The sequence below is a fragment of the Mandrillus leucophaeus genome, unplaced genomic scaffold (assembly GCF_000951045.1).
Source record: "Mandrillus leucophaeus isolate KB7577 unplaced genomic scaffold, Mleu.le_1.0 Scaffold1083, whole genome shotgun sequence".
In the NCBI taxonomy this organism is placed as follows: Eukaryota; Metazoa; Chordata; class Mammalia; order Primates; family Cercopithecidae; genus Mandrillus; species Mandrillus leucophaeus.
In genome coordinates this window covers 988697-1016437 of record NW_012099021.1, presented here as the reverse complement: position 1 = coordinate 1016437, position 27741 = coordinate 988697, and the positions used below count along the sequence as shown (strand labels likewise).

The 27741-nt window shown below is 38.5% G+C and overlaps 1 protein-coding gene across 1 annotated transcript in view; it reads left to right on the top strand.

Annotated features, from left to right (window-relative positions):
- Positions 1–27741, top strand: part of EVA1A (eva-1 homolog A (C. elegans)) — a 108875-nt gene that overhangs the window by 6786 nt on the left and 74348 nt on the right. The window lies entirely within an intron of this gene.

Here is a 27741-nt window from a genome sequence, read left to right as displayed (position 1 = left end):
ACTCATGGCTGATCTCTGCAGCCATATTAGGATTTCTAAATACCCAGGACCATTTGGAAGATGGGCACAGGTCCTGGTACCATTTGGCCATACCACCTTTTCCCAATCTAAATAAGATAATGCTCTTTCATCTGTGCATGAGGTTCTGTTTTGTTTTCATCAGCATTCTCTAAGGAACCCTCATGGGGAGGGAATGACTGGCTCATTCAGGTAAAGCCTCTTCTGGATACAGTTGCAATCCTTGCATACTTTGTGTTCTGTTTTGCCTTTGACATTACAGCTCTCTGACCCTTGAATTTTCTCTGCTCTGTATTTGACCATTACATGAAGCATTTTTGGTGATGAGACATAAATCTTTATGCTGGATAAATGCCATCTGCCACTATATACTTTTCAGGTTGGATTATTGCCACGCTTCTTTTAGAATATTTGCCTGCCTAAGATATAATTTTGGTTTATTGTCCAAAGTCTGGAACAGATTCTAATCCTTCTCCCTCTGGTTTGTTTTCCATCTTTGTGTGTAGTACACTTATCTCTAGTTGAGATATCTTTGGCATCCTCCTCTATCTTGCCTCTTAAGTCATTGTGACTGCTTAGAAGCACCGAGAGTTTCTTTCCAGGACTAATAGATTTAGCTATATCCTATGTTCTTAAAAAAAATCCTTCTGAGTTATTTTATGTTGTGCAATCTTATGGCTTTCATTCTCAGCCTTTTAACGTTGTATAGTTAGTCAAAGTCTGGGGGAGAGAGGATAGGTTTTGACCTCTAACTATTTACATGATGAAACTAGCTTAAATACTTTTAAGGATTTTTTTTTTTTTTGATTATCAAAGTAATATATGCTTGTTAGAGAAAACTAGAAAATACAGAAAAAGAAAAAAGAGAAAGAAACAAAATCCAGAGATAATACACATTATTTCTGAGTATCTTGTTTTCTTTTTCTTTCTTTCTTTTTTTTTTTTTTTTTTTTTTTGAGGCGGAGTCTTACTCTGTGGCCAGGTTGGAGTGCAGTGGTGCGATCTCAGCTCACTGCAACCTCTGCCTCCCGGGTTCAAGAGATTCTCGTGCCTCAGCCTCCCGAGAGCTGGGACTCCAGGCTCGTGCCACTAATTTTTGTATTTTTATTAGAGACAGGGTTTCACCATGTTGGCCAGGATGGTCTCCATCTCTTGACCTCGTGATCCACTTAATCTTTTTTTTTCTATTCATTTAAGTAGTACAGCAATTTGGGCTACATTCAGATTTGTATTCTGCTTTTAAATTTCATATTATATCATAATCATTTTGTCATGTTCATATCAACTTTATAAACATTTGTAATGGCTTTAAGACATTTAATCATAGAGATGTACCATGATATAACTACTCATATATTGTTGAACATTTTGCTTCCAAATTTTTACTAGTGTACATAATGATGTAACATCTTTGTATGTATGGCTTTTTAAAATGTTTTAAAAATTAGTTTCCTAAGTTGGTGATTTGTTGACTAGAATTTGACTAGAAACTTCAGAAGTATCATGAACATAAGGTTCAAATATTTAAAAGATACAAACAGAAAAATCTGAATAAATGTATTACATAATCATGGCACATTTATCAAAACTAAGAAATTGACATTGGTACCGTACACTGACTAAAGTAGAAACTTTTTTCAGATTTCCCAGTTTTTCCCTCATATCATTTTCTTCTCTTCTAGGATGCAATCCATTATACCATATTGCATTTAAGATTCAACTTTTAGAGCCTGGTGACAAATAGTTTATTCAGAAAGGCTGCTGAGTTGTGCATTTTTTGTGTTTTTGCATAGCTAACAATGTCTTTCTCATACCTTATAAATGGCACCCATTTTGTGGGTGGATTCTTGAGTCACAATTTTCCCTCTGTGTTATGTTTTTAAATATTTTAACATCACAATCATGTTCCTTAAACCTTTATTTTTATTCAGTCTAATCATTCTGAGTCCCTTGGATATTTTCTTTATGATTCAGTTCCTCATATAATCTGGATCCTCCTGTGGTATTTGAAACCTTCACAAATCTGCTTGTGCCTGGTGGAACCTCACTGGTGGTTTGTTGCTGAGACCTGGATTCAACACTCCGGAAGTCTCACTAATACAGAGTACATGAGAATTCCCGCTGCCTATTCAATACTTGACTTCCATCGTCAACACTTGGATTTTTGACACAACTCATGACTATAGTACCTCCTTAGCAGCTGTATTTCTCTATTGACTCACACTGATGAGTGAAGAAACCTTAGACTTTACAATGGTTTGTGGCTCTCCAAAGCTCAGTCTTACTCAACAAAATCTTATTCCTTGGTACTTAATTTCTGTCAGGTAAAGAGTAAATTAAATTAAAATGTTCTCTTTAGGGGAGGTGATAATGAAAGTTATACAGTTACTGTCTTCCACAGAATACAGATTATCTCAGTCTGACCATATAATTCTATGGAGGTTTAAATGTTTATGTATCTTTATTATGAATTGATCTAAACCATCAATAAAAAATAAACATATTAAACAAAGGAGCACCTTGGTTATAAACAACTCGGCCCCCTTAAGACTGACATAGTGGTAGTGGCTTTGTATGATTATTCACAGACTGAAAGATTTCTCCTCATAAACAACAATATCATTCTGAGTATAAAAATGTGATATAATGAGAGATCTGCTAAGGCCTGCCTAATTTGAAAACTCACACACTTAACCACTTGAATAGTATCTCTCATTTACATTTCTATTTCCACATTCACTAATATGTTCTAGGCTCCATCTAATTGGCTTGTAATTGCTGGGATTCACTTTTTCCTATTTGAAAATTTGGTTATTTTATCAATCTTTACTTTTTCTCGGGAATTACTGACTACTTCCTTAATCACATTCTGCAAGTTCCTTCAGCAAACTGGCATGGTATACATTTGAGCCTGGAAAATTAACTTCACTTAATTGATATCAGCTTACCACTGCCAGCACAATTATAGTTAGAACTTAGTATAGAAAGAATTTGGGAACCATCCAGATTAGGTAATTAAGTCCCTTGAGAGACTGAGCATTTACTGGAGAAATAAACCCCTCCTTACTAATCCTGACTCCAAGGGAATTCAGCCAGGTGGATGCATGCTGTAGTTTAGGAATTAGTATGGCTGCAAATTTTATGCACCACTGGGCTATTTCCTGTATGCATCCCTGGTCGGATTTTCCTAAATTTTGCCCATGGGTTGACCTAGACATGCTTAGCACGTGAGTTAGGAAGACTCTAAAGGAAAGAAGACTCCTTCAAGGCAGCTGATGAAGGCAGGTTGGCAGCATTTGACATTGCTCTTCCAGAGTGGGGGTGTTCTAATCAACTCAAGGCCACTAATTCCATCATGGCTGTTTTCTGAAACCCTGGGACTTCTAGATGGGCTCAGCCTCAGTGTTTGGTGCTATTCTCTTTGACGCTTAGCACATCTCAGACATAAGAAAACATTAAAACATCTTTATGTTTTCACATGTTTTGATAGAAAGGGAAATATCCCTTTGATTTCTTTCTTTGTTTTTTTTCTTTTTCTTTTTAATTTCTATTGGTACATACAAGCTGTATATATTTAGGGGTAAATAAGATATTTTAATACAGGTATACAATGCATAATAATCACATCAGGATAAATGAGGTATCCATTACCTCAAGCATCTCTTTCTTTGTGTTACAAACATTCCAATTATACTCTTTTAGTTATTTTTAAATGTACAATACATTATTGTTGACTATAATCACCCTGTTGAGCTATCAAATACTAGATCTTGTCAATTCTATCTAACTATATTTTTGCACAGATTAACTATCCATACTTCCTCCCCAACCCCCACTACCTTTCCCAGCCTCTGATAACCATCATTATACTCTCTATCTCAAGGAGTTAAATTGTTTTCGTTTTTAGCTCCCACAAAGGAGTGAGAACATGTGAAATTTGTCTTTGTGTTCCCAGCTTATTTCACTTAATGTCCTCCTGTTCCATCCATGCGGTTGCAAATGACAAGATCTGATATTTATTATGGCTAATTAGCACACCATTGTGTATGCGTACCACATTTTCTTTATCCGTTCATCTGTTGATGGAGGTTTAGCTTGATTCCAAATCTTGGCTATTGTGAATAGTATTGCAATAACCATGGTAGTGGAGATATCTCTTTGATATAATAATTTTCTTTCTTTTGAGTATATACCTAGCAGCAGAATTGCTGAACCATATGGTAGTTCCATTTTTGAGGAATCTCCATAATGTTCTCCATAGTGGCTGTACCAATTACATTCCCATCAGCAGTGTATGAGTGTTCCTTCATCCACATTCTCAACAGCATTTGTTATTGCCAGTCTTTGCCATTGGCTTTTTGGATAAAAGCCATTTTGACTGGGATGAAATGATATTTCATTGTAGTTTTGATTTGCATTCCTCTGATGATCAATGATGTTGAGCACATTTTCATGTATCTGTTTGCCATGTGTATGTCTTCTTTTGAGAAATGTCTATTCAGATCTTTTACCCATTTTTAATTGGATTATTAGACATTTTTCTATAGAGTTGTTTAACTCCTTATATATTTTGGTTATTAAACACTTGTCAGACAGTTTGCAAATATTTTCTCCCATGCTGTGCGTTATTTCTTCAATTTGTTGTTTTCTTTGCTGTGTGGAAGTGTTTAGACGTATGTGATCCCACTCGTTCATTTTTGATTTGCTTGCCTGTGCTTATGGGTTACTCAAGAAACCGTTGCCCAGACCAATGTCCTGGAGTATTGCCTCAGTGTTTTCTTTTAGCAGTTTTATTGTTTGAGCTCTTATATTTAAGTCTTTAATTCATTTTGATTTAATTTTTGCATATGACAAAATAGGAGTCTGGTTTTATTCTTCTGCATGGGATATCCAGTTTTCTAGCACCATTTATTGAAGAGATTATCTTTTCCCCAATGTATGTTCTTGAAACCTTTGTCAAAAATGACTTCACTGCAGATGTGTGGATTTATTTCTGGGTTTTCTGTCCTGATGTGTCTGTTTTTATGCCAGCACTATACTGTTTCTGTTACATAGCTCTATAGCGTTATTTGAAGTCTGGTAATGTGATTCCTTCAGTTTGTTCTTTTTGCTCAGGATGGCTTTGGCTATTCTGGGTCTTTCGTGGTTCCACATAAAAATTTTAGGATTACTTTTTCTATTTCTGTGAATAATGTCTTTGGCATTTTGATAGGGATTGCATTGAATCTGTAGATTGCTGTGAGTAGTATGGATGTTTAAACAATATTGATTCTTCCAATCAATGCATATTAATATATTTCCATTTTTTGTGTCCTCTTCAACTTCTTGTATCACCATTTCATAGTTTTCATTGTAGAACTATTTTATTTCTTTGGCTAAGTTTATTTCTAGGTATCTTATTTTATTTGCAGCTATTTTAAATGGGATTACTTTCTTGACTTATATTCAGATTGTTTGCTGTTGGCATATAGAAATGCGACTGATTTTTCTATGTTGATTTTGTATCCTGCAACTTTACTGAATTTTGTTTATCAGTTCTAATAGTTTTTTGGTGGAGTCTTTAGGTTTTTTCAAGTATAAGATTGTATCATCTGTAAATAAGGATAATTTGGTTTCTTTCTTTTCAGTTTGGGTGCCCTTTATTTCTTTCTCTTGTCTGATTGCTCTAGCTAGGACTTCCAGTATTATGTTGAATAACAGTGGTGAAAGTGGACATCTTGTCTTGTTCCAGGTCTTAGAGGAAAGGCTTTCAGTTTTTTCCCATGGGTCTGTCATATAGATCTTGTCTTGTATTGAGGTATGTTCTTTCTCTACCTATTTTTCGAGGGTTGGGTTTTTATCATAAAGGAATGTTGAATTTTATCAAATACCTTTTCAGCATCAATTGAAATGATCATATGATTTTTGTCCTTCATTCTGTTGATATGATGACACTGATTGATTCACATATGTTGAACCTTCCTTGTATACCAGTGATAAATCCAACTTGGTCATGATGAATGATGTTTTTAATGTGTGATTGAATTCAGTTTGTATTTTGTTAAGGATTTCTGCATTCATGTTTATTAGGGATATTGGCCTGTATTTTCTTTTTTTTTTTTGATATGTCTTTGTCTGTTTTGATATCAGGGTAATACTGGTCTTACAGAATGAGTTTGGAAGTATTCCCTCTTCCTCAGAATAGTTTGAGTCAAATTGATTAATTCTTTAAATGTTTAGTAAAATCCAGCAGTGAAATAATTGAATCCTAGGCTTTTCTTTGCTGGAAAACTTTTTATTATGGCTTGGATTTCATTACTTGCTATCAGTCTATTCAGGTGTTTGACTTCTTCACGGTTCAAGCTTGGTAGGTTGTATGTATCCAGGAATTTATCCATTTCTTCTAGGCTTTCCAATTTATTGGCATATAGTTGCGCATAATAGTCTTTAATGATCCTTTTAATTTCTGTGGTATCAGTTGTAATGTCTCCTTTTTCATCTCTGATTTTATTTATTTGGGTCCTCTTAGTCTGGTTAAAGGTTTGTTGATTTTGTTTATGTTTTGAAGAAACCAACTTATTGTTTTGTTGCTCTTTTGTATTCTTTTATTTCAATTTCATTTATTTATGCTTTGATCTTTATTATTTCTTTTTATCTACTAATTTGGAGTTTGGTTTGCTCTTGCATTTCTACTTCTTTAGGATGCATCCATTATGTTGTTTGTTTGAAGTTTTTCTACTTTTTTTTGATGTAGGTGATTATTGCTATAAACTTTCTTCTTAGTACTGCTTTCATTGTATCACATAAGTTTTGGTATGTTGTGCTTCTGTTTTCATTTGTTTCAATAAATTTTTAAATTTCCTTCTTAATTTCTTCATTGACCCGCGGGTTATTCAGTAGCACATTGTATAATTTCCATGTGTTTGTATAGTTTCCAAAATTCTTCTTGTTATTGATTTCTAATTTTATTTCATTATGGTCATATATGACTTCAATTTTTTGAATGCTTTAAGACTTGTTTTGTGGCCTAACATATGGACTGTCCTTGAGAATGATTCATGTGCTCAGGAGAAGAATGTGTTTTCTGTAGCCACTGGATGACATGTTCTGTAAATATCTGTTAAGTTCATTTGGTCTATAGTGCAGATAAAATCTGATGTTTCTTTGTTGACTTTCTGTCTGGATGATCCGTCCAGTGCTGAAACTAGGGTGTTGAAGTGTCCATCTATTAGTGTATTGGGGTGTGTGTCTCTCTTTAGCTCTAATAATATTTGTTTTATACATCTGTGTGGTCCAATGTTGAATGCATATATATTTACAATTGTTACTTTTTTTGCTAAATTGACCCCTTTATTATTATATAATGACCTATTTGTCTCTTTTTATCACTTTTTTTCTTGAAACTTATTTTGTATGATGTAGGTATACCTATTCCTGCTTGTTTTGTTTCTATTTGCATAGAATGCCTTTTTCTGTTCCTTTACTTTCAGTCTACGTATGTCTTTATCAGTGAAGTGTGTTTGTTGTAGACAACACATTGTTGGGTATTATTTTTATATCCTTTCAGTCACTCTATGATTTTTGATTGAAGAGTTTAGTCCATTTACATTCAATATGATTACTGATAAGTAGGGACTTACTCATGCCAGTTTATTATTTGCTTTTTTGTTTTTCTGTTGTCTTTTCTTTCCATCCATATTTCTTCCTTCCTGTCTTCCTTTTTGTGAAGGTGATTTTCTCTGGTGGTATGTTCTAATTTCTGCCTTTTAATTTTTTTGTGTATCTATTGTAGATTTTTTGATTTCAGGTTATCATGGGGCTTGAAAATCACATTTTATAGCCCATTATTTTAAACTGATGACAATTTAACAAAGATTGAAAAACAAATTAAAAAGCAAAGAGAAAACTAATTTAAGAACTCTACACATTAACTTCATCCCCCCACTTTTAAATTTTTGTTTCTATTTGTATCTTATTATATTGTCTATGACTTGAAAAGTTGTTGTAGCTATTATTTTTCATGTTAATCTTTTAGTCTTTCTACTCAAGATATGAGTACTTTACACACCACAATTACAATGTTATAATATTTGGTGTTTTGTCTGTGTACTTACTATTACCAGTGAGTGTTATACCTTCAGATGATTTCTTACTGCTCACTGATGTCATTTTCTTTCTGATTAAAGAACTCCCTTTAGCACTTCTTGCAGGACAGATCTGGTGCTGATGAAATCCCTTAGCTTTCATTTGTCTGAGGAAGTCTTTATTTCACCTTCATGTTTGAAAAATATTTTCTCTGGATATACTATTTTAGGATAAAAGTTTTTTTTTCCCTTTCAGCACTTTAAATATGTCATAACTCTGTCTCCTGGCCTGTAAAGTTTCCACTGAAAAGTCTACTGCCAGACTTATGGGAGCTCCACTGTATGCTGTTTCTTTCTTTTCTCTTGCTGATTTCAGAATCCTTTATTTATCCTTGACAGTTGGGAGTTTGATTATTAAGTGTCTTGAGGCAGTCTTATTTAGATTAAGTCTGTTAGGTGTTCTATAACCTTCTTGTATTTGAATGCTGATATTTTTCTCTAGGTTTGGAAAGTTGTTATCATCCCTTTGAATAAACTTTCTACCCCAATCTCTCTCTTTACCTCCTCTTTAAGACCAATAAGTCTTAGATTTGTCCCTTGGAGGCTATTTTCTAGACTTTGTAGGCATGCTTTAGTGGTTTTTTTTGTTTGTTTGTTTGTTTTCTCTGACGGTGTATTTTCAATTAGTGTGTCTCCAAGCTCTCTAATTCTTTCCTCAATTTGATCTATTTTGTTGTTGAAAGACTTTGATGCATTCTTTTTTTTTTTTTTTTTGGCAGAGTCTCACTCTGTTGCCAGACTGGAGTGCAGTGGTGCAATCTCGGCTCACTGCAACCTCTGCCTCCTGGGTTGAAGCAATTCTCCTTCCTCAGCCTCCCGAGTTGCTGGGACTACAGATGCGTGCCACCATGCCTGGCTAACTTTTTGTATTTTTAGTAGAGATAGGGTTTCAACATGTTAGCCAGGATGGTCTCGATGTCCTGACCTCGTGATCCACCCGCCTCAGCCTCCCAAAGTGCTGGGATTACAGGTGTGAGCCACCGCACCCGGCCGTGATGCACTCTTTAGTATATCAATTGAATTTTTCAGCTCTAGAATTTCTGCTTAACTTTTTTTTTAAAAAAATATTTGTTTATTTGTTAAGTTTATCTGATAGGATTATGCATTTCTTCTATCTGTTATCTTGAATTTTATCGAGCTTCCTCGAAACAACAATTTTGAATCATCTGTCTGAAAAGTCACATAGTCACTTATCTCCGTCACTCTGGGATTGGTTACTGTTGCCTCACTGAGTTTGCTTGGTGAGGTCATGTTTTTCTGGATGATCTTGATGTTTGTGGATGTCACCAATGTCTGGGCATTCAAGAGTTAGGTATTTATTGTAGTTTTCAGTCTGGGCTTGTTTGTACCCTTCCTCTTTGTGAAGGCTTTCCAAGTATTCAAAGGGAATTGAGTGTTGTGATCTAAATCTTTGGTCACTGCAGCTATATCTGCATCGGGGAGCACCCCAAGTCCAGTAATGCTATGACTCTTGCAGATTCATAGGGGTACCATTTTGGTGGTCTTGGGTAAGATCTGTGAGAACTCCCTGGATTACCAGACAGAAGCTCTTTTCTCTCCCAAATAGTCTTTGCCTCTATGATGAGCTGCCAGGAGCTTGGGGAGGGGTGACACAAGCACTCCTATAGCCACCACCACTGGGACTGTGCTAGGTCCTATCTGAAGCCATTACAACACTGGGTCTTGCCCAAGGCCTGTGGTGACAACTGCCTAGCTATCACTGATGTTCTCTTGAGGCCCAAGGGCTCTTCAGTCATAAGGTGGTAAATCCAGCCAGGCTTGTGTCCTCCTCTTCAAGGCAGTGAGATCCCCCCTGTCCCAGGGCAGGTCCAGAAATCCAAAAACCAGGCCTAGAGTTGGGAACCGTAGTAACCTACTTGGTTCTCTATTCTGCTGTGGCTGAGCTGATACCCAAGCCACAAGACAAAGTCCTTCCTACTCTTCCATATCATTTTCCCATGTAGGAGACATCTTTCTCTAAGGTCACCAGTGTTCCAGGCCCACCATAAGTACTGCCACACTACCGCCAATGTTCACTCAAGTCCCAAAGGCTCTTCAGTCAGCTTATGGTAAATGCTGCCAGCCTGGGTTCTCCCCTCAGGGCAGGAGGCTCCTCTGTGGCTCAGGGTGGGTACAGAAATGGTATCCAGGAGCCAAGGTCTGAAACTGGGGACTCCAGGAGCATGCATGGTGCTCTACACCTTTGTGGCTGCACTGGTGCCCAAGCTTCAAGAGAAAGTTCCCTTTACTCTTCCCTTAGCAGAAGGAGCCTCTCCCCTTAGCCACCACAGCCGAGAATGTTCTGGGACACTCCTGAAGCCAGCACATCTCTGAATCTTACCTATGGCCTGCAGTGAGTACTACCTACATGCCACTGATGTTTATTAAAGGCCCAAGGGCTCTTTAGTCAGGAGTTGATGAACCCTGTCAGGACTGGGTCCTTCCCTTCAAGGCAGCAGTTTCCTTTGTGGCCAAGGGTGTGTCCAGAAATGTCCAGGAGCTTGGACTTGAATGAGGAACCTCAGGACTCTGCCTGATATCCCAGTCTACTGTGGCTGAACTGGAATCCAAATTGCAAGACAAAGTCCTCTTTACTATCCCCTCTCCTCTCCTCTAGTGGAAAGGAGGAGTCTCTCCTGGAGCTGTGAGATGTGCTTCTAGGGGTTGGGGGAGAGGTGACACAAGCACTCCCTTGGCTACTCAGGCTAGTGTCTGACTAGGTTACATGCATCTCACATCCACTGGCTCTGGGCCCAGCACAGCCCAGCAATTATAGTCCCTGTGGCCTAGACTCCCTTTCAGGTTTATTTAGAACCCCAGAGTGCTTTCACCTGTGGTGCAGGACTCAGGCTCCAACTGCTGGAATGGACAACTTCCCTCTGGCTAGTCTTGGTCTAAGTGCTGCCTCCATGGATTCTAGCTGAATTGTGGCCTGTGTTGTTTCCTGCTGTGACAAGTCAGCACCGAGTTCCAATGCAAAGTCCCACAATCACTGCACTTTCTCTCCCCCAAGCACATAGATACTCTCTCTGCACCATGCAGCCGCTGTTGGGGAATGGGGTTGGCATTTCAAGATTGTCTTTCCTGCCCTCTTCAGTGCCTCTCAGCTTACTATGATTTTAAAACTGGGTACCGTGATTGCTAGCCTGATTTTTGATTTTTACCAAGGTACTCTCTTGTGTGGATAGCTATTTCATTTGGTGTTCCTGTGGAGGGTGTGATCACTGGAGGGTTCTATTTGGTCATCTTGTTCTGCCTCCCTCCCTGTGATTTTTTAATAGGAGAAAAATGTAAAATAATTACAAATAATAAAAATCAATATATTCAACTATCCTAGTTTGGGTTGCTATAACAAAATACCATATACTGGGTGCTTATAAAGAACAGAAATCTATTTCTCACAATTCTGGAGGCTGGGAAGGCCAAGATTATGGTGCCAGTAGATTCAGGCCTGGTGAACGCCCATTTTCTAGTTTTCACTGTGTCCTCACGTGACAGAAGGGCCAAGGGAGCTCTCTGTGATCTCTTTTTTCTTTTATTATTATTTTAATTAACATAATAATTGTACATATTTATGAGATATGGTATGATATTTTAATACACAATATGTATTGATAAATCAGGGTAATTAACAAATCCATCACTTCAAATGTTTATTTCTTTGTATTGGGTAAATTCAAAATCCTCTCTTCTAACTCTCTGAATAGGAGTTACAATTGTGAATTATAATCACCCTATAGTGCTATACAACACTAAAACTTATTCTTTGTATCTAGCTGTGCTTTTGTTTCCATTAACTAACCTTTGGCTATCCTATGGTTTCTCTTATAAGGATACTAATCCCACTCATGAAAGTTCTGCCCTCATGACCTAATCCACCTTCTAAGGTCCGTATCTCCCAATACTCTAACATTAGGGATTAGGTTTCAACATATGAATTCTGTGAAAACACAAACATTCAGACTATAACGTCAACTCCAAAAATAAATAAATGCTAGCATTTAATCATATTTGCTTATTTTTAAATAAAACATTGCAATAAAGTTGAATTCTCTTTTGCTCACCTCTCCAACTTCATTCACCTTCTACCTTCCCCAGTAGCAGCAGTATCATGCATTTGTTATATAAAAGTATAAAAACATATGGTAGCCACAAAGAATATAAAATTATTGTTTTGTAAAATATACTTAAATGGTATGATATAGTACACAGTGTTAGGCAGCTTTTTCTACACAACATACTTTGTTGGAATTTATTTTCATTGCTCTATGCGAATTATAGTTCAGTCATCTGAATTGTCTTATGATAGTCTGTCATCGGTAATACACCAATACTTATCTGCTTACTTATCTGGTTTCCTTCTGATGGACATTTGGGATGTTTCAAATATTTTGTGACTCTAAAAAGAGCTGAAATAAATACTACTCTGTCTTCTAGAGTACAGGTACAGGACTTTATCTGATGTGTTAACCTATAACTGAAATTACTGGATTGCCAAATCCTGGGTTCCAGTTATTATGGAACAGGTACCCAAGGTGACTGAACCAAATCATACTTCTATTTGCTGTGTTTGACAATTCTTGTTTGTTTTGCTTTTTATCCTGGCCAACAGGAATATGTCAGACTTTCAGCTTTTGTCCTATTGAGAAATGTTAAATGGAAGCTCAGTGTTGTTTTACATTTCATTTTCCTGTTACTTATGTTTTTATATGCTAATCATCCATTTATGTTCTTTTGTGAACCTAAGAGACGCTTGCCCCTCTTTTTTTATTGCATTGCTTTCCTTTTTCTTATTTTGTAGAAGCAAGTCTTACAGAATAAAAAGCAGAGTTTACTTAACTTTATTATTCCACTTTAGTAATTAAATATGTTGAAATTGTCTTCTATTGTGTCAATTTCTCTTTTTAAAAACACAAACTTTTAAAATAGTGGTCTTCTTGTACTGAACTTTTAGTGTTGATATAGTCAGATTAATTAAACCTTTACCATTTCTGCTTTTTTGTATCTTGTTTGTAAGTTCTTCTTTCCAAGGTCACATAGGTACAATTATTCTTGTAATAGTGTAAAGTGAAGATCTAATGGTATTTTCCAGCTATGGAAATTTCCATATGGAAATAAAGTTCTCCCAATTCCATTTATTAAACACTCTGTCTTTCCCCCAGTGATTTACACTGCCTTATCTACTTTATGCCAAAGACTTTTTTATACTTGGAGTTGTTTCTGGGTTTTTAATTTTGTTCCATTGAGTCACGTGTCTGTTGCTGGTCTGTTCCTGTCTTACTTGCTTACTGTCTTATTACTGTACTTCATAGTAAGCCTGTATCACTTGTAGGTAAAGTTCTTTGTTTCTGTTCTTCTTTTCCAGAAATATCTTGGCTAGATCTTGGCCGTTTGATCTTCTATAAACAATTTAGAATCAATTTGCTCATTTCAATGAAAATGCCTATTGACGTTTTGGTCAGAATTGCATAGAATATATAAATTAATTTGATAATGATATTGTGTCAAATAGCTTCCATGTCCTCCTTCAGATTCACACTTCTCTATCTTAATCTCTTTTCTAGAAGACTAAATTTTACTCAATAATTTTTCTGTACAGTTTCCTGATCTATAATGTGTGGATAATAAAAGTACTACTATAGAATTGATACCAGGAATTAATATGCCTAGCACATAGTAAACGCTACAAAATAGGCTATTAAATTAATGAACACAATATCCCAAAAGTTAAAGGACAGAATAATGTCTTTTAAAAAGTACAAGGAATTGTGAAACAAAAACAATTTAGATATGAATCCTGGACATGAAAAATCCTGGCATAGAAAAAGAAAAAAAACAGAATCATCAATCTTGGAAATGTCAATATATCGTCTGAAATTTAAAATATAAATCAATACATGGGATAAAGTCTAGATTGGAAACTCTTTACAGATAATTGGTCAGCTGGGATATAGTATGTTAGGAATCACACAGAACTCTCTAGAGAGCTAAAAAGTTGTTTAAAAAGTGAATAAGGTGGCATGGAAGGCAAGTAAAAGTTTTCAACACAAATTAAATAGGGAATTAAAAAGTGCAAAATAAAAGAAATGACACATGGCAGAAAATTGATACTATAAGAAATCATAACAATATGTTAGAACTAAAGTAAAACATGAGCTTTATGAGTATAAGAACACATAGGGTGCTGGGCAGAATGAAATACACCAACAATCAGAAATATCAATTAGTTAATAGAACAAGAAGGATAAAGAGAAATTCTTAAAAGTTAATAGAGATAAAGGAAAGAACAATTAAACTAACAAAAGACATTTCATTAGTAACAACAGATGGCAGGAGATACAGAACAATATCTTCAAAGTTAAGAAGGAATATCACTGTCAACCTAGAATCTTATATCCAAATTATTTTACAAGAGGGGAAAAAATAAAGATATTTTCAGAAACATAAAAATTATTAGCATTTACCTTTTCAAACCCTTGAAGGAGTTACTAAAAGATGTACTTTAGCAAGAGGAGATGTAAATTCACAGGGAAGAAATGGGATGTACAACAAGGAGCAAAAATATCAGTAAAATATGTTGATAAGTCTAATAAAAAAATTTGGGGAGAGGGTTAAAAAGATGATGCTAATATAAAGAAGAGGTGGATTTCAGTGAGGAAATGATACACATAAGGCCTTTCTCTTTTTCAGACTAGGGATGGGTGACAATCACTTGGAATAAGGCCATAAGTATGCCATTTGAATAAGCCATAGCCCTAGCCGGTGGCCTCATCTTTTAGTAACCTTCTTTCCAGGACTGAGCTCCACTCTGATCATTTCTTAGGCACAGGGTGCTTTTAAATCCCATCACCCTTCAGGACTTGAACCACTTAAAGGGGTAGAATTCTAAGCATATCTCCCAAGTTTTGGATCTATAGCTTCATAGCTTCATCTCCTGTTCATTACTGTCTTGTTCATGGAAATGCTTTTTTCCATTTTCATATATACATTTATATATTTACAGTTTATTACTATTTTGGAGCAGAGGGAGAATTTCAAGCCAAAATGCATTGCACATACATGCTTCATTGGCTGGAAACTCCCCCAAGTCTGTGCTGGATTGCCTGTGTTCAGCTTAGCATCACCACCACCTACTTCCACGGACTCCTTGCATCACCAATAAGAGGCCAGAGGTGACATTTCCTGGAATCTTTTGCTTCTTGTGATCCTAAGTTGATGTCAGTCAATGGGAGGTATTTGCCTGAGAGGGGAAGGCAGAGGAGTGAGAAAGGCCACACTTCTATATGTAGAAAGCATATATAAGGTTCTTAGCAGCTCATTCAGGATACTCTCTTGTGAATGACGCTCTTTGGTGCTGTGGGAACCTGAGATAGCCCAGCGGTGCCCTCTAGAGAATCTCTCACTTCTGAGCTGCTGGCTGAGATAGATGGTAGGAGTGTCCTAAAATGTTCTGATATTTGAAACAGCTTTCAAATGATTGCTTCAGAATTTCTTATGTTGGTAATGCAGTCTGGGGTCATCCCAAGTGACATCTTTAACCTTTGTTCCTTAGCCCTACAGACACATATAAAAGCCTCAACTGTCCTGCTTTAAAGCCAAAGTACTTGGGATAGAGAAGTATGATTGCCAGTCTCTAAGATGGCCCCTAATGATTGCTTTCTCCTCGTATTCACGATTTTGTGGAGTCCCCTCCCACACTGAATCAGAGATGACCCTAGATAATCCATAGAATAAGGTGGTAGGGTTGATGTGTAACTTCTGAGGTTACATTCTAAAAGGCACTGTGGCTTCTGCCTTTTGGAAAACTTGCTTGGGGGGAAGCCAGTTGTCAAGCCATGAAGACACTCAAATAACCCTCTGGAGAGGCCCACCTGATGAAGAACTGGGACCTCCCACAAACAACAGGCACCAACCTGCCAGCTGAAGATGTGAGCTGCCTTGGAGTGGACCCTCAATTCCAGGCAAGTCATCAGATGACTTAAACCCCAGCCAACAATGGACTACAACTCCCTGAGAGACCCCAAGCTAAGAGCTTCCTAGTTGAGCCACTCCTAAATTTTGATCCATCAAAACCATGAGAGATAATAAGTGATCATTGTTACAAGCTACTGTTTTTGTTTTTGTGGGGGTGATTATTACAGAAATAGGTAACTGATACAAGTGGCTTCTATTTTCCTAAATAAACTCATCATTTTTATTCAAATTGTCTTACATACCTATACAGTCACTGAACAACGAGAGTTAAAACTATTGCCATTGTTTTGCATGGAATTATTTGACAAGCCCAGGCAGCTTGTGGTTTTTCAAACCGGTTGACAATTTGCAGCTGGAGAGTTGTTTGTATCTGTCAAGATTATCAGTACGCCCATTGCTTATTCACCTTGTAGAAACAAGATGGCAGATTTGAGAGTGTTCAGAATATAACTGCTTTGAATCTCATCTCTACTATTTTCTGGCTGTAAAATCTGTAAAATCTTGAGCAAATTTCTAAACCTTTCTAAATTTTAGTTTACTTGACTATTAAATATGAATAATAGTACCTACTTATCCGGTGTATAAGCAGGTTAGGTTTTAAAAGTTATAAAAACTTACCTCATAGTGTCTGGCATTTAGTGATCATTTGCTAATAGTTTCTATGATTATGGTGATGAATTTAGACTATGGTGTTTGATGTTCAATGCCTCCCATGAGTCCTTTCCTGTGTCAGTTATTTAGTGTACAATATACCACCGCCAAATTTGTATCTAAGAGCAGGTGACATTTTATTATCTCTCAAATTCCGTGGGTTTACTGGAATCAGTTGGGTGGTTCTGCTCCAAATGGGACTTCAGTCATCTGGGGGCTTGATTGGGTTGGAATATACAAGATGGGTCACTCACATGATTGTTCTTATTATTGTCTGTTGGCTGGGAGCTCAGCTGGGCTTTTGATTGAAGAGTCACACGTGGCTTTTCCATTTGGCTTGGGTTTTTCACAGCATGATGGCTAGATTATAAGAGGCAGTGTCTACAGAGCAGAAGTAGCCAGAAGCAGGAAGCAAAAGCTACTGATTCTCTCCAAGGCTAGGTCTGAAACTGGCACAGCATCATTCCTGCCACGTCCTATTTGTTAAGCAGCCACTGAATCTGCCCAGATTCAAGAAGAGACATAGACTCTATCTGTCAATGGGGAGAGTGATGGAGAATTTTTCATCATCTTTAACTCACCAGACTTCCCAATTTCCTTTCCAGATATCTCCCCAAAATCCCTTAAGGTGTACCTACTTAAGTCAAATAAGTCTATTGCCTTTTCTTAGCTGTTCTTTGCTGCTCTGTCCAGAGCAAGCCCAGCCCTCGCCACAAAGCTTTACTTAGCTATCTCAATTCTCTGGGGGATTCCTAAGACAGACTGTCAGCACTGGCCATTGATCAGTGTCTCATGTGCAGTTTTATGACATCACATTTGCCTGTTATTTGACACTTTTCAGGCTTGAATCTTCATTTCGAATGTCATTTCTTATTGAGTGGGTTTTATACTTGGCTTCCTGCATAAGCCTGCTACAAGTCTTTCCATGAATCAGTGCTTAGTAAGTGTTTTCTGATTTGAATGATGCTATGGGGAGGCAGTGGTGGAAGAGAATTGACATTTGAACACTCAGAGTCAAGCATGATCCTAAATGTTTACATCCATCATCTCATATATTCTTCATGACCATCCTGTAAGAGAAGTATTATTATTCCCATGTGACAGATGAGGACACTAAGTACTTAACTTGTCATACTTAGTACAACTAGTAAGTGGGAGAACCAAAACTGAATGCAAGTCTATCTGATGGCATGGCTTTCATCTTTCATTGGCATTGCCCTGCCTGCAACTCCCTGGGAATAAAACTATCTGGGAAAAGAAGGGGAAACTATGTGAGTAACTAAGGACTGTGGTTTCTAGAGCACTTGAGTCATAAACTCCCCGTGGTGAGGGCATGCTCTTGTCAGCCTCACTGTGTGCAGGCATTTATTTTGCTTGGGACCAAAGCTAAACATTAACCCGCTTGAGCTTTGCCTTTCCTTTCCCATTTTCAAACTCCCATGACTCCCAGTGGCTTTAGTCAGGTATACCCTATCTATTATTATTCCCTTTTAAACTGCTTCTGGGCTTGATGACTGCATGTTTGGAAACACTATGGCATATCTGTGGTAATTAAACTTCACGCCGATGTCTGGATCCGGGGCTTCCACAGGCCTCAGGGCTCCAGCATTGCCTGGGAGCCCCTCCAAACGCCTTCATTTAAGGAATCTCAAGTGAGTGCTTGTGGTTCCTTCTCCCCAGCCTCAGAGGGGAGAAAAATTGCTGGCCAGGCATTTCCAGAGGGCTTCAAGAGGATCAAAGAGAGAAAAGCAAACACTGAGGGAAAATGTGCTATTTATTCTTGGAACAAAGTTACATTGGCAGCTTTCTCCTCTCCAGTAATACTTGTTTTCCTGAAAGGATTACACTCGCGTTCGCTTCCTCCCACAGGATTTAGCTGCCACTCAGCTCATGACCTGTAACTTCTATCTCCCGCCCCCTCCCAACCACGCTTTCAGTTTTCTCACAGGCTGGGCAAAAATTAAAGAGATTAAAATCATCCATGAGAAAAAGTGGGTTAGTGCAGCAGCTGCAAATACCCTGCGTCAGCAGCCCAAGTCAGCAGCTCAAATAAACTTGGCCATGTGAGTAGTGTTCCCGGGCCACAGACAGGGAATCCCAGGCATTTTAGGGCTTCCTCCTCAGGGAAGGAATGAGAAGGAGGATTAGGCCGAGTGGTGAGGGCTGCTAGGTAGAGGTGTCTTTCTTTGGGAGAGCAATTCCATTTGTGTTTTTCATGGCTATTTATGCTTTTAATTAAGTAATTAAAGAAATTCATGGGTGGTTATATGGCAGAGTAATTTATTGAGATATTTACCTGTGTCTTAGTTTCTTCACTGAAGGTACTCTTTGCCTCAAAAAGGTAGCAAGACCCCGTCATGCCCTTGTCTTTGAGAGCTGTTTCATTGCAGGGCTGAAAACAGATTTTCCAGTAGGAGACATCCCTATTTCTGTTTTTGTTTCAGCTCCCTATGCACCTTGAGGAGAATCGTGCTGCTCTGTGATGAGCAGGAGTGGGAGCTTTGTATTTCTGAAGGTGTGCACCCTGACTGGAGACTAAGGGAGTCTCTGAAAATGAGAGAAAGAATAGAGTCACTGGGGTGCCCTTGAAGTATGATCATCTGGACCTTGCTTTCCAACAGCACCAACAACGAGGGCAGCTGAGGGGCTGAAGGTGGCACTGGGGTAGAAATAACTAAACATTAAGGTCTGTGACCTTGAGAACTTCTATGAAGAGAATCCCCAAGGCCCAAGCCTTAGAAGAACTTGCCTCGGGGCTCCATGGTGTTTTGGAAAACAAGCCTGGATGTGGTAACTAGGTAGAGTCTCTTTGTATGCTCCGCGTCATGCACGTCTACCTGATTCTGGACTTCCATCTGACTCTGGGGAGGGGACATGCCCCAGTAAAAACTGAAATTAAGACTTTCTATGAAATGAATAGGAAGCTCAGGGCAAATTATATTAAATTAGGGAAGTAAAAGAAGCATGCATTTCTTGCCCACTAATCATGTGGTAGGTGCAGTGTGCAAACTTGAGACAGAGAGATGAACAAGAACCTATTGCCCTCACAGGACTCGGATCCGGGAGACGTAACAGGGTGCAGAGCTCTACAGTGAAAATGTGTCACAGATGCCCAGGACCCAGGTGGGGTTGCTGCCTCTGTTTGGGGACAGACAAAGCTTCCCAGAATTGCTCACCTTTGTCCTCAGTCTTAAAAGATGAGCTGGAATTCCTTAGTGGAGGACGGGGGTGGAGTCAAGAACATTCTGTACAAAGGTACAGAAGTATGAAATAGCATAACCTGTTTGTGAAACTGCAAAAGGGTTGACATGGCTGAAGCAGAAGATGGGTTGGTACTGAATGGTTGGGAGAGATATGTAGGGGCTGACCCTGAAGGATGTTGCATTCCATGCTAAGGAGACCTGATTTTATCTTGTAAGAGGTGGGCAACCCCTGAAGCATTTTAGTGAAGCAAACAGATGTGTCTGTTACCGAGCAAAGCCAGTTAAAGAAGGGCACAGAGGAGGAATGATCACAAAGGTAGGAGGGGATCTAGGAAATGGAGAAGCACAGAAGTGAAAGGAGGAGGGGGTGTAGCTACAGCGGCAAGTACTGCAGGGAGATGAGGAACATTAGCAGGAGGCAGCCACGGCGGGGCTTTAACGAGGGCAGTTTCGGTGGCGTGTTGGGGACAAAAACCAGACTACCGTGAGCTGAGGATTGAAGGGGATTAAGAAAGTGAGGCGAGTGAATACCATTTGTTTCAGAAGTTTGGTTATGAAAAAAATTAAGTAAAGAAAAATATCTAGAAATAATTAAAAATTATTAAAATATTAAATTATAATTAAATAATTAAAAAGTCAAAAAACAATATATGTTGTCAGGGACGTGATGAAAAGGGAACACTTTTACACTGCTGTTGGGAATGTAAATTCATACAACCACTATGGAAAACAGTCTGGAGATTCCTTACAGTTCTAAAAGTAGAACTACCATTCGATCCAGCAATCCCACTACCGGGTATCTACCCAAAGGAAAATAAGTCATTATGTGAAAAAGACACATGCAATGCAGGTTTATAGCAGCGAAATTTGCAATTGCAAACTATGGTCCCATATCTTTGCATATGTAAGTGCTCATCAACCGACCAGCGGATAAAGAAAATGTGGTGTATATACACCATGGAATACTACTCAGCCATTAAAAAGGAACAGAATAATGTCTTTTGCAGCAACTTGAATGGAGCTGGAGGCCATTATTCTAAGTGAAGTAACTCAGGAATGGAAAACCAAATATTGTATGCTCTCACTTATGAATGAGAGCCAAACTATGAGGATGCAAAGGCATAGAATGATATAATAAACTTTGGGGACTTGAAGGGGAAGGTCCGAAGGGAGGTGAGGGATAAAAGACTACACATTGAGTACAGTGTCTACTGCCCGGCTGACAGGTGCACTAACATCTCAGAAATCACCACTGAAGAATTTATCTATGTAATCAAAAATCACCTATAACCCCAAAATAATAAAATAAAATTAAAATTAAAATAAGAACAATATCTAGAAATGGGTCCAGAATCTTGAAGGTTTATTTAATAATTATTTATTATTATCTAATAATTATAATTTAATATTAATATTAAATATCATTTAATTATTAAATTTTACTTAATCATTTAATAAGTATTTACTATTTAGTAACAATGATTTATTATTGATTATCTAATAATAATACATTATTAACGTAAACATGGGTGAGCTTCAGATATGTTCAAGGCAGAGGAAGGAGGCAGTGGGAAGATTAAAGAGAAGGAGAGAGGAAATAAGGATGAGGAGGAAAGGTCTGGCAAGCAGGGGCTTTGGCACAGAGAAAAGCCCCCTAGACCAAACTTCCCACGTGCCCAGGGAGTTTGAAGTCATAGGAAGCTCTGTTGCCCTGCACATCTCATTATAAGTAAACCTTATGCTTCTGGGAAGTATAGCAAGCCATTTAAAATAAATCAAGAGTATTGTATTGTTAATACATTAATCAAACCTGCTAATTTAACAGATTCCCAGTGTGGACTAAAAATGAAGCAAGTGAATCAGCCTTTCATTTATTAGCTCTTCTTCTGTTAGGATCAAAATCTTAGATTCCTCATTTACATCTACAGTAGATCTCAAACTCCATCAGATGCGTTCAGACACAGGAGACCAACGGGTTGCTGGTTGCAGACACTGGTTTAAGCAATGGAAATCACTCCAATTTGGGCACTGGGGACATGAACACATTGCCATCCAGTTGGTTTGATTAGATCTAGCATACCTGTGCATAAGGATACAGTGTTCTAGAATTTGCAACCATGAAATCTATGAATCGAAGAATGGATTAAAAGCATGCACTATGGGGGTTTCAGAAGTTTGGGATCCTCTCAATAATCTATTCTGGTTAGTGTACACTCTTCAGGGAGATTAAGAGCTTGGTATGATTTGTTGTCCTATGTTTTGCCCATTTATCTTTCAAACCAAATTACTCTTAATTTCTCAAGTTGACACCTTTCACAGAGTTACAGAAAATAAGTCTTTGAGGAATTTGGAAGAGTTGCAGGCAGCCTTATAACGGAACCCTAACATAGGACTCAGTGTCCAGTTCAGGTATGCTATGAGGTTGAGCTATTTTAACTAAAAACTTATACTTTATTCCAAACTCTTATGTATCCTTTTTCTCTAAACAATATAGTTTTCTAGACATGCAGGATAATTTTTCAAACAGGTCATGAGATTAAAATGTAGTAGGATATCTCAATTTTATAATGAAAGTCAATGGTATTTACAATATAAAAATAGACAGATTTATCTTATTTTAAAAATATTTATCTTATTGACAACTTTTTGGGGCCCATGTATATTGTGACTTGGGATCTAACTTGAATTTTCTTAAAGAACAACTATTAGCATTTTCTCTAGGCATGTTTCATAGTTCCATTGTCTCATTTTTTATAATTGAAATCTCTCATTTTTACAGTGGCTTCCTGTTGGTTAGAAAGAGAGTGTTGTGTATGGATGATTTGTTTAAGCTCTGTTTATGCTTATTTAACCTTGTTCGCCAAGATGAAAAATGTAGAGGAGGTGTCAACCTGGGCATAAGAATTTCCCTATAGAAAATGGAAAAAAAAAATAAAGAAGCAAACTGTATACTAAGCTATGTTTATGGTTGAAATGGTGAATATGTTTTTATTAAAAATCTATCATTAATCAGAAGAAATGCTGTATTGGGCAGCAGCAACTGGTTAGAGAAATATTTTGATTTCTACTCTATTACACCAAGCGAGATAAAGTGTTTGATCCAAGAGTATTTAAATCTCTATTCTTCTAACTAGGGCCTGTGAGGAAATAATTCAACGAGATAAACCCCCACTCCACAATAGAACAGATAAAGAGGATACTTAATTGATGATTTTTACTCAATATTTCATCCTTTTCGGGCACATTACACATTTGAAAAGGCGACAGAAGTGATTAGAGCATGTGGAACCTTAGCTGTGTGGCTTATATTCCCTGGAGGTTTTAGTTCCATGAAAAGTTCTTTTGAACAACTGACTTGTGCTCCTGGCATCCTCTCATATTCCTTTGTACAGGTAAAACTTTGCTTTCTGAAAAAAAAGACAAGGCCTAGAGAACGTGGGTTTTTATAATTTGGTTGCCTATATCTGGAATCTAGGATTGCAGAGGGGGTATAACTGTCAACATTGATTTATTTGGCAATTAAATGCATCCATTAGACCTTATAAAAAGTTGGCGAAAGGTTGTACTATAAATAAGGCATACTGCATTCTTTGACCTTTGGTGTCTAGGCGATGTTAGTAGCTAATACTATCAAACGACTTGTTTCATTTTAGCAGGCTGTCGTGGAATGAACGAATGAATGTAAATGCCACTTGGTTAATGACTATCCATGAACCTTAACAGAAGTCCCATTACTTTGCTAGGAAATGTAATAGCAAAAGTGAGACAACAGGAGAAAGAGAGAGATAGAGAGAGAGAAAGAGAAAGAGAGAAAGAGAAAGGTTGTCCTCATTTCCCCAAACTAACATTTTAAACAAGTGCACAGTTTCTTTTCAAGTTCACTTTTGTTAAGATGAATGGATAGGAAATGACCAAAGCATGAAAAAAAAATTTTCGGCCTCCTGATTTTCCTAAAGTGACATCATTAATGGTGACACATTGGTGTCTCTGTCTGCACATCCATTAGCCTCTCATCAGGCCATGAGGCAATTTCCTTTGTCTTTCATTATTCGCTTTACATGCCTGCCTTGCTCCATCACTCCTGGAGATCATTTACTACTTCTGGAATTAATAAGAGCTGGAAGTTTGAAGGCTTCTTGTAAATAGCAGTGCCATAGTGGAAGCAGGCAAGGATTCTGGTTTCAATCATTTGTACTTTCTTGGGACAAAACCAGATTTCCTACCTTGTGGGATAGGAAAATCCCCACATCCTACCACATGGGGATGATTTCACTTACTTATGGCAGAGAAAAGTCCAGGGATTTTTGTCCATTTGGCATTGTCTTAATACTCTGTACACAGCAGAGCAGTTTTGATGTTCTCCTTCTCCTGGTGACGTTTGAAGATCATCCATTACTAGACTGAGCTCCTTACTGTTTGAAATTTGTCTCTGCATTTCCTACAGAAGTGGCTTTCAATCCTAATGGCACATTGTAATCATCTGGAAAGGCTTTTTAAAAAAGCCCTACTCCTAGAGATTCTGATTCAATTGGTCTGGTCTGGAGTCCAGCTTGTGATTTCAGAACATGCCCCAGGTGAGAGCTGAGTATATCGTGCAGCAAGGTTGCCTATGGTGTCTAGGACAGTTCTCTGTGCAGGGCAGGCAGTCTCCAGGAAATGACAGGTAAGCTGAACTGCATTGATAGACACATGGGTTACACAGTGCCAGATGATTTTGGGTGAAGACATATCTGGACATATTCTCACTGCAAGCATCTTGTGGTGCCTTTAGCTGCTCATCATTTTTGGGTAAACCATAGGGGTCTAAGGGTTTCACCTTCGCTCAACTGGTAACTCAGTTTGTTTTTGTTTTTGGCTGCCTTTGGGTGTTGTGCCTTTGTTCATCAGTAAAATGGGGGTAATCAAAGTCTGAGGTTGTATTTCTGTTTGAAGCAAAAACTAGTAAATATTTGCCACAATGAGCTTTGTGAAATCATCAAATTACTGCTATGCAAATGCAGATGGAGTTTTGGAAGCAGAAGCAAGAGGAATGTGGCTAGAGTCTTGTCTAACAGTAGCTGATGGATAGGGCTCAGTGGTGACAGGGGTAGAACATGATCCTCCTATCAAATCTTGTCGTCACGACATTTGTGCCACTGAGGGAATGCCACAGCCTCCACTCACTGAGCGTTAAAACTAACACATCTTCTTTGTATTAGCTGAAGGGGCCCTGGCTTCTAGACTTTTTCCATGAACTGGATGTGCTGTTGGCCACAACACCAGGGTGGGGGGATTGTGGTTCCCTGCTCTGACCACCAGCACCGTGGGAGCCCTGTGCACTCTGCTGGCATTACCTGCCCACATCTGCAAAAGCTGCTCACACTGTGAGCCCCAGCTCTTAGCCTTGGGCCTGCAACCAGGCATGAAGTGGTTACTTAAGATCCTGAGCTGCAGATCCTAGTTTCCTGGGATGAACCCTTTTCTTCCTCTAATTCTTCATCTCTGGTTAGAACTGGAGCTGTACGCTGTGCTTGTGCATATGGACTTCCTACTCCTCTGCCCTTCCTGTATCAGCCTGTGCATTCCAACCTCTCCTGTGTTCCCTGACCACCTCCACCCTGAAGGCCTATCCAGCAGACCCTATGAGACCAGGATAGGCAGCTTCAAAAGTTAGCCATTGAGAATCTGCCTTAGTCTAGCAGAGGTTTAATGCCCCTTTCTCACATCTGACCTAAAGTCTTAATTGATATTTGGCACTGTTCCATAAATATGTCTCCCTAGAAATGGAAAATAGCTATTTCTCTATTTTATAATAATTTTGCCATTAATGAAGCAATGGGCCCTCTCATCTTGGAATAAATCAACCCAGTGTTTTCAGTTTCTGTTAACAGTCTATGGGCTATCTCCCCTCATCGCCTCTCAGCCTAGAGTGTGAAGCCACACACAGTACCTTCAGAAAACAGCAACCAAAGACAATTTATTTTGTGGGTAGGAAAATGAGGCACAGAGAGTTTCAAAGACTTGTAACCATAACAAGTGAATGGGACTTGAAATGAAGATTCTCACCTTCATAGAATGGGGGTAGGCAGAGGTGGTGGACATGAACAACGATGCAATAGAATATACCCCTAAGAAACTTGGGCTACAGAGATGAACAGATCTTCATGTTGTTCCAGTTTTCTTATTTATAAAATAAGAGAACAAGAATACTTAGCCAATCAAGATTCTGTGCTGATTAAAAGAAATGTATGTGGAAAGGAGTGGCATAGCGTTTGGTATCTAAGAGGTTCTCATTAAAAGCATACACACACACATGAACACACGTGTGCATGCAAGCATGAAGTTAGTGGCTTTGAGGGGTTTCTTTCCAAGGTGCAGCCATAACTCATAGGTTCCCTGACATAGCTCCTGGTAGAATCTGCCTCTGTAGGATCCTTAAGTAGTCATTTATCTCAATGTTGGCCTTCATGCAGGGATGCATGTTCTGGAGAATGACCCGCAGGAACCCCAAGAGGGGCTCTCAGGCTAGCAACGGATGCACTTCTGTCCTGCTGCACAACCAGAGGCAGGAGATAATCTAGATGGCAGCTCTAGTCTTTCCATACCTGTGATTTCTGAAATCTGTTGAAGTGTAGGGGGTTCAACAGTATCTGCTTCATTTTAATAAAATGAGGCAATGTTTATAAGTGAGACACAGCCCAGTGATTGGCACGTACTAAGTACCAACACATATTAGCAGTTCTTAGTAGTGGTAGTATTTTTAAATCCAAAGCTAGATTGGGTCAGAGTGCTTCCAGTTGTCCTTTCTCCAGCCTGGGGGGCAAATGAATAGGCTCAAGATTAGGGCCCATCTAAAGAAAGTCTACGCATTTGTCTCTGCATTTCCTACAGGAGTGGCTTTCAATCCTAATGGCACGTACTAAGTACCAACACTTGGAGGTCTTGGAGGTCTGCTTTCAAATCTGGGCTCATCCCAGCAGGGGCATCTGTGCCCTATTTATTTCTTTACTAATTAGTTCATTCAACACACATTTACTGAGCACTGATTGTATGTGTGCTCCTGTGCTCGGCACACAAACCTCTGATCTCTGGTATTCATACAGGGCTGTGCCCTTGGCTAACACACAAAGTATTATATCAGGAAACCCCACTTCTCAACACAGCCTCTCCATATGCCTGCTGGAAAGCTGGAGAGTTAGGGGGAGCTCTGACGATGGCACCTTGCATGCCAGAGTGTGGAATTCGGAGTCAGGCAAGTGTGTATTGTTTTTACAGATAAGGAAACAGAGGTCGGAGAGGGGAGTACTTTGTCAGGTTCAGAGAGTAATTTAGTGCTGTCTGAGGCTAGAACCTTGTTCCCTGATTAGTTTAGGAAACAAGGGCCCTTTCTATCAGACCAGTTGCCTCTGCACTAGAGTGGGATAACCTGTCTTTACATTGTCATCTACAGATAGGCGTTGTTTTCCTTTCTGAACAGCGGCATTTCAAGGTAAAATGAAGTAGCTCTTGAGTAAGTCTAAAACAGTGGCTCTCATCTCTGGCTGTATGAGATCATCTTGAGAGAATTTGAAAAAAACTGATGTGGGAGCTCCACCCCAGACAATTAAAGAAATATTTGTGAGGGTGGAGCTGGGGCCTCCTATTGGTTTTTAAAGCTCCCCAGGTGTTTCTAATATACACCCAGGGCTCCATAGTCTAATATACAGTCAGTCTAATATACAGTATAATATACAGTCAGTGGTCTAGTGGGCAGTGCTTCCAAATTCTAATGCACATTTGAATCATCTAGGGAT